We start from the raw sequence: 8,265 nt of genomic DNA on the forward strand, positions 1-8,265 counted from the left end.
GTTTGGCTGCGGAGGGGAGAAAATGCAGACAACTGTAATTGAACAACAATAAAATAATTTAAAAATTGAAAAAAAGTGTTTTTTAATAAAAGCTATAAAAATTGACAACTTAATACTATTCTTATTTTAGAATATATTTTTTAAATTCTCAGGAAAGTAAGGCACTTTTTCACAATACAGTGTCTTAACATTCTCAAGTACGAACATGATAAACCCCAGAGACAACCTGGTTTCTGCCGGAATGCATATTTATTTGAGGAAGCAAGGAACAAACTCTAAATAATGTGAAAATCACAAGCATTCTCTCAAGGCCTGAGACAGGGAAGGCCAGGCCTTACTACTCCCATTTAAAAGGCTGTGGGGCCTCAATTTTTTTTTGTTGTTTGGTTTAATTATCATTAACAGAAGAGAAGATCAGAGCCTAAAGAGGCCAAGAGCCTGATGGGTGGGCAGTGGGGGCACAGCCACTTGAATTGGTGAGGCTGGGATCAGACCCAGGTTAGAGGACCCCCTCCTACAATACACTATTCCGTCTTCTCTGATAAATCAGAGTATGTGCTAAGTGCCTTGAAGACAGCAGACTACAGAACGGCAGTGTACCTCCCCACTGCCCTCAGGATTAAGATCCACTTGTGAACGACTCCTCACCAACCTGCACCCCCACCCAAGGCCAGTGGTATTCTGCCTTTCATCTTAGCACACACAGTCTTGTCTTGTTACTTCTTTAACCCGTGCCTGTCCTTCAGAATTCAGCCTAGAAGTCACCTCTTTCAAGGTTTCTTTGACCCCTATTGTCTGACTCTGCCAAACTGGATTAGATGCCCCTCCTAAGTGTTGATAGTCACTGCCGGCTTACTACTTTTCTCTCAGGAACCTTAAAGGTCAAGAACTGTCTTGAATACTCATCACTGTGTCCGTAGGATACAATATTTGGAAAAACCTGGATTTGTACTTCAATCTTGTCATTTTCAAGCTGGGGCCATGTGAACAGCTACAAAACGTGAAAGAGCACCCTTTCTACAAAACAGGAAAAAGTGCATCGGCCTCATAAAGTTGTAAAGACTTCAGTGAGGTAAGATATGTAAAGCATGTCTAGCACATAGTGAGTTCTCAATAGGTTTTTTTGCAATTCAGAACTAGGCATGTGGGGGATGGGAACTACTTGGAACATTCTAGATTTATCATATCATAGGAGTACCCTAGCATTTTAAACAGATGGGAAAACACAAAGGCATACCCATCCTGCCCCCACTTTCAGCCAAAAATGACAGGAAAATTCCCCTGAAAAATGCACACAGTTATCAAAGATAAATCTGAGCTTCTAGAAATCCCAGCTTGAGAAGTCCTATTAAAGATTCCTTGAATTTGACATGGTTTTAGGGAAAACTGCTCAAGCTTGGTGAAGTCCCTTAGATTTTACCAAGGGAGCAGTAAGTGGTCCTAAGATAAACCATGGCAAATAAAACTACCTAAGGAAACATAAACTTGTTACAGTTGTCAGTAAAGAAATACTCCTTCACAGAGATGGCACCTGGATGATAATCAATATGCAGTGGAACATGGGGAATTATCTACTGTGTGCAAACACCTTAAAAGCTACAACCTGTGTGAAAATGTGCCAATTTTCCCCGTAAAAGGCTGCGCGTGAACACAAGTTCTAACAAGACTGACTTGCAGGCTTAAACATTTGTTACAATGCGATAAACACCTCAATTACACATCTAGCAAATGTTATGGAGAAATACGAGCAACATAGTTAAAATATTAAGCCCCAACTTTTCCTGGATAGCCATTATATCAAGAATCATTATGGAAAAATTCCTCCACGCCTACTGAAAGCTGTTCAAAGACCAACACTGAATCTTTCCAGCTTTAACACCACGCTGACAAGTCGCTTTAATAAAACGTAACTTCCTCCAGTAAAAACTAATTAGCACTTTGAAAAAGTACTCCTTTTTCTTCTGGTTATAGGAAACATCACTCCTCCAGAATTGTGAGGAAGGGTCGAAAAGAAATGGCGTGTCCCTGCTGGCAAATTGCTATATAGAAATAACACTTTTTTTTGTCCTGGGGGAGGGGGGTGCGGGCGATCAAGTTTAAGCCCTCTGCAGGTGAGACATGCTATAAAACTATTACAAACGAGCTTGGTCATGTTTATTAAATTGGGGTCCACTACTGATGCTGGCCCTCCTTGGCCGGCCTTGTCCCCTTCTTTCCCCCAGATCCTCCTCTAAAGGAAGCCTCGTGGCAATGGGGGTGATGAAACACCCGGCAACGGGCGGCCACGCACTCGGGACACGCTCCGCGGCGGCCACAGCTAGTACGCACCCCCACCCAGCCTGCCTCGCCTCCGGTCGCACCTCCAGGGAGGGCCCCGGCCCGCACCCCGCCGCAGCGTGGGGGGCCTCCTGGACCAGCCTTCCAGACAACTTCCACATAGCCCTGCAGGGATCGAGCCGACTCCCAGTCCCTCCGTCCCCGAGCCCCAAGTCACCTTCCCTATCACTCCATCCCGCCTCCCCGCCGGTACTCCCGAAGACCGATCAGCAGAACGGAGCGGTGCCGCACGCTGGGAGCGGGGAGAACAGCTTTCGTCCTCGTCGCTGTCGTTCTCCGCCACGGCCGCAGGGCTAACGCCGGAGACCGAGCTGGCCGGGGCCAAGCGCCTCCCGCCGCTCCGCGTCCCCCGGCGCCTTCTCTTGCGTGGCACCGGCCCGGCAAGCTAGCAAAAAGCAGGCGGGTGGAGTCGGCGCCCCAGGAAGGGAAAGCGTGCGAGGGCCCAGCTAACGCAGCCGCCGCAGCCGCTGAGTCAGCGCGAAGCGCGTTCCCCGCGTCGGTGCCGCGCGGGCCAGGGCCAGCAGCCTCTCGGAGGGCGGACCGCAGCCCGCGGGCCGGGACCGGGGCAGAGAGACTACAAGTCCCAGCATGCACCGTGCAGGCGGTGCTTCCGGGCAATGGGGCGCGCGCGCACACACACGCTCCAGCGAGCTGGCCGGGAGGCGTGGTCGCCAGGGCGTGTGGTGCATGACGGGATGGGGCATGCAGCCTGAATCCCTCCTGTGGTCCTGATTCCTTTTCTGCACCAGTTAAAACCACTGTCGAGATCGTTCAGCACGTTCTGTAAAACTGGGTTCGTCAAGATAGTTGGTAGATCAGTCTACAGAGATTCGGTTGACGTGGTCCAAACCACGTGTGAGTCAGTTGTTTAATAGCTCTTCTATCGTCCCACATGTTACTCCCATGAGCGCTGAAAATTTTAAATTTCACTCTAAACGTAGTAATATTTGTCATTCATGAAAAAGAGAGCATTCTTAGGAAGTCTTACTTGTAGGTTCCTTCTATGGTAGTGTTACTTTACTGATTTTTTAACCGATTTATTAATTCATTAATAATGCATCGAGGCAATACAGGCTTAGGCTGCCTAGGTTTGAATTCCACCTCCGTGTCCACTAGTTGACCTCAGTTTCCGGTGCATTACATAATCTGTGCTTCAGTTTACTCATCTGTAAAGTGGGGATGATTCAGGTACTGACCTAAATGGCTTGTGAGGATCCAGTCAATGCAGGTGTTTCGCACACAATAAGTGTTTGATATTTAGGCTTCACTATTGATATTCAGTACGTGCTGAATACAGACTGGGTTGCAGTCACTGGGACTACAGTAGAGAACAAACTTGGGAAGGGGGAATGGGAAGAGACGCAGAATAAAATTAATGTAACAGCCCTGGCAGGCGTGGCTCCATTGGAGCGTTGGCCCCCCCACTATAGGGTCGCAGGTTCCATTCCAGGTCAGGGCACATACCAAGGTTGCGGGGTCCTTCCCTGGTCGGGGTGCGTGCGTGGGAGAGTGACAATTTGACAGCTACATTTTAGTGACCCGTAATGTGCATGACACTGCATGAGGCATTTCATATAGAAAGTCTTGAATTGGTTTTGCATCAGTTTGTAATTTACTTGCTCCGAATGTCAGGCTAGGACTCCTGTCTCTGTTTCAGTGTATCCCCAGAGGGTAGGTTACAACTCAATACGTGAATCCTTGCGTGGATTCTTACGTTAGCCTGCCTTATTGAGTATTCTCTGCCTTATTAAGTAGGGAGTGGTGACATTTTTGCAGTCAGTTCATCATGAATTCCTTCTGACAAACTGGTGTTAACTTGGCTTCCTAGGCACCATCACTGGGCCCAAGTCCCTATACTGTCTCTCTGTCACATCTACCCTTTCTGTTCCTGTTCTTACTTCCTCTGTCTTAGATTACACCTTCAGAGCTTCTCTCCTGGACTTAAGAAAACATTGAAAGAAATTTATTCATTACTCCATATAGTACTTTCATAATCAGAAAAAAAACTTTAAAAGACTACACAACCTACTTAATGGGAGAAGATATTCACAAATGATACATCCGATAAGGGGTTAATATCCAAAATATATGAGGAACTCATATAACTTAACACCAAAAAAGAATCCAATTAAAAAATGGTCAGAAGACTGGAATAGACATTTCACTAAAGAGGACATACAAGTGCGCTGGCTGGTGTGGCTCAGTTGGCTGGAGCATCATCTATAAACCTAAAGGTTGAAGGCTCCATCTTGGTCAGGACACACGCCTAGGTTGAGGGTCCGGTCCCAGTCTGTTCCTGGTTGGGGCGTGTTTGGGAGGCAACCAATCAATGCTTCTCTTTCCCTCTCTCCCTTCCTCTCTCTCTAAAAAGCAATGACAAAATGTCCTTGGGTGTAGATAAAAATAAATAATTTTAAAAAGGGGCATATAGATGGTCAACAGATATGAAAAGATACTCAACAAATTAAAACCACAATGAGATGGTACCTCATTGTGGTTTTAATTTGCATCTCTCTGATGGCTAGTGATGCTGAGCATCTTTTCATATGTCTCTGGGCCCTCTGTATGTCTTCCTTGGAGAAGTGTCTGTTCAAGTCCTTTGCCCATTTTTTAATTGGGTTGTTTGTCTTCCTGGAGTGGAGTCGTGTGAGTTCTTTATATATTTTGGAGATCAGGCAAAATATAACCAGAGACATTGAAGTTAAGAACAATCTAACAATAGCCAGGGCGGGGGTGGGGGGTGGGGGCGGGGACAGTGGGTAGAGAAGATTACAGGAACTACTATAAAGGACACATGGACAAAACCAAGGGGAAGGGTGGAGAGGGGGGAGGGAGGTGGGTTCAGCTGGGGTGGGGTGGAGGGATGGGGAGAAAAGGCACACAACTGTAATTGAATAACAATAAATAAATTAAAAAAAAAAAAAAACCACAATGAGATATCACCTTACCTGTCACCACGGCTATCATAAAAAAAAAATCAACAAACAACAAGTGCTGGTGAGGATGTAGGGAAAAGGGAAGCCTCAAGCACTGTTGGTGGGATTGTGGATTAATGCAGCCACTATGGAAAGCAGTATGGAGATTCCTCAATTGCCACATGACCCAGCAATTCAACTTCTGGATATTTATCTGAAAAAAACCAAAAACATGAATTCAAAAAGATACAGGTACCCCTATGTTCATTGTCGCATTATTTGCAACAGCCAGGATATGGAAATAACCCAGGAGTCCATCAACAGGTGAATGCATAAAGATGTGGCACACACACACACAAAACACACACATAATGAAATCTTAGTCAGCAAGAAAAAATAATAAAATCTTGACATTTGTGACAACATAGATGCATCTAGAGAGCATTATGCTAAGTGAAATAAGTCAGACAAAGAGAGACAAATATCATATGCTTTTTTCCTTTTCTTAAGATTTTATTTATTTATTTTGAGAGAGAGGGGAAGAGAGGGAGAAGGAGAGGGAGAGAAATTGGGGCCTGTCCAGTAACCCAGGCATGTGTCCTGACCTGGAATGAACTGGAAACCTTTCAGTTCGCAGGCGGGTACTCAACCCACTGAATCACACCAGCCAGGGCCAAATATCATTTCACTTATATGTGGAATCTAAAAAAATGAAACAAATGAATAAACAAAACGAAAGGGAAACAGACCCATACATATCGGACAATGGTGGTTGCCAGGGGGGACAGGACCAAGGAATGGGTGAAATTTAAAAGATAATTAATTTTTAAAAACTGACTACAATAAAAGGAAAAAAGAAATAGTTTCATTCACTCTTTGAGTATTTGTTGAAGGCTACCTCCCTCATAAAGTATTTCCAGATTTCCTCAACCAGGCTTTTTTGATGATTTCTTTGATGTTGATTTTTTAAACCACTCTTATGTCATTAATATATTTTAATATGTTCTTGTTTTATATTAAATTTGTGTGGTTATCTCACTCACCTATTAGTCAATTCTTGAAGACTTAAAATGTATTATCCTGATTCTGTTTATGGGTAATAACTTCTGGATAAATATTTGTGAAATGTATTAAATTGAACCAAAAATAATATAATTTTTAGTTGATCACTACTGAGTCCTGTGTCAAATTCTCTTATGCTTCATTTCAATGCTTGTTAAGCCTAGTGCCATTGTCACTAAAAGCTCATTCATGATGGGTTTCCTGGCAGAAAGAAGTTGAAAAATAGGTCAGGTAAACTATTTTTATTGATTCTAGTCCATTCGTTGGTTTCTCTTAGAGAAAGTGGGTGTAAAGCAGGAAGTCTCAGGCAGAATAGAGCATTATAGCATTATTTAATAAAAGAAACAGCTTTTCTTTTTAAAACACCTTAAAAATTTTTTATTACAAAGTGATACATACATTTCATTAAAATTTGAATATTCCATGAACATTTAATGCTGAATGTGAAAAGTCCTTCATGATCCCACATCCCCCAAGAAACAGCTTTTCTTAACCCAAAGCCCCTGCACGGTCCCTTTAACTTCATTACAATGCCAATTGATTGCTAACTGTAGATATTTAAATGGTCAGTATACATGAACAACAAGTAGAGGCATCAAGAGATTCCTAAATCAGACACAATACAAATTCAGGTTCTATTTACCTACTACAGATTTCAAGTACCTTTCTATGCATACAGTCTTTAGTTTCAAGCTGAGAGATGGGACATTTGGGGTCCATAGGTCCATTGAAAGGTAATTCTTGTTTGAAATTTTTACAGAGTTCTTTTGACCTATGGCCCACTAATCACTTCTCTACCAAAAATGCAACGAAAAACAAGTAAAAACTTTTTGTTTGTATGTGTGTGCATGTAGATTACACTTTTGTCCTGCACCTTAATTTAAAGTTTAAAAAGTTCGCCTAGTGTGCAACAGAGAAGAATTTGATATTATTTTCTGTATGGGGGACCAAATGACTATGTATGTACCAGGAAATCACATATTGTTCCATTTATTTTTAGAACACTTATATAGTGTTATACTCAGGTACACTGTACTCAAGTGCCTTTTTAAAGTACTTCAGAAACATTGTTAATTCTCATAATAACCCTATAGGGTTGGTACTATTACTTAATTTTACAGATAGGGAAACTGAGGCACTGAGAGATTAAAGTAATTTGTTCAAGGTCATTTAGCTATTGAGTGTGAGAACTAGAATTGAACCCAGGTTATCTGACTCTGTGCTTATAACAACTGTCCCTTCAAACTAAGTGAATTGACCTAAGGCTAACTCTGTTCTTCTGGTGAAAGTCCTGCTTAGGGAGAGAGCCTCAGGGGATTAGTTCCAGGTAAATAATGTTTCACTTCTTTTGATAGTTTTATCAAGAATCATCTATTAGGTGCCTGGTTATACGGGTATGTACCAAATGCTTCTTGAGTTTGGACAGACATAGAAGAGGAGGAAGTTCCATCTTGGGTGTATTTGTTAACTTTACCAAAAGATAAGGGACTATGGATACTTCGCATGTCTACAGTGCTCTTAGAATTCATACTCACTGCGTTGGTCCTCACACTAACTCTTTGTTGGCAGGGCAAATATTAGTAGTTTCATTTTAAGGATGGTAAAAATTTGAGGCTCAAAATTGTTAAGCGACTGTCCAAAACCCTCAGATGGTGAGCAACAGGGTTAGCACTCTCATCCAGTTCTCCCAACTCCAAGTTCAGTAATCTTTCTCCTGTACTGAAGTCCTTTCCTACGGTCTGAACTTTGCTGCTACGTTGGCAACAGTGCAGAACACCGAGTGCCTGGAAACCACCACACTGCCTGCTCTGAGTGCCACAAAGTGAAAGGTTTAACCGAGGCCATGAGCCACCGATCCCTATGTCAATTCCCTTCATGTGCTTCATCTTAACCTTTGTTAAACCCATTGCCCTTGTCACCAAAAGCTCACTTTTGATGGGCTTCTAGGCGG

General features: G+C 43.1%; 1 protein-coding gene across 2 annotated transcripts in view; it reads right to left on the reverse strand.

Moving 5' to 3' along the window:
* XPOT (exportin for tRNA) overlaps positions 1-2,893 on the reverse strand; it is a 39,873-nt gene extending 36,980 nt beyond the window's left edge. For both annotated transcript variants that reach the window (XM_045184670.3, XM_024576252.3), the window contains exon 1: positions 2,495-2,893. The gene's annotated coding sequence lies outside the window, so the exon portion shown is untranslated. The remainder of the gene's footprint in view (positions 1-2,494) is intronic.
* Positions 2,894-8,265: the final 5,372 nt, after the last annotated feature.

The sequence above is a fragment of the Desmodus rotundus genome, chromosome 3 (genome assembly GCF_022682495.2).
Source record: "Desmodus rotundus isolate HL8 chromosome 3, HLdesRot8A.1, whole genome shotgun sequence".
Classification (NCBI taxonomy): Eukaryota; Metazoa; Chordata; class Mammalia; order Chiroptera; family Phyllostomidae; genus Desmodus; species Desmodus rotundus.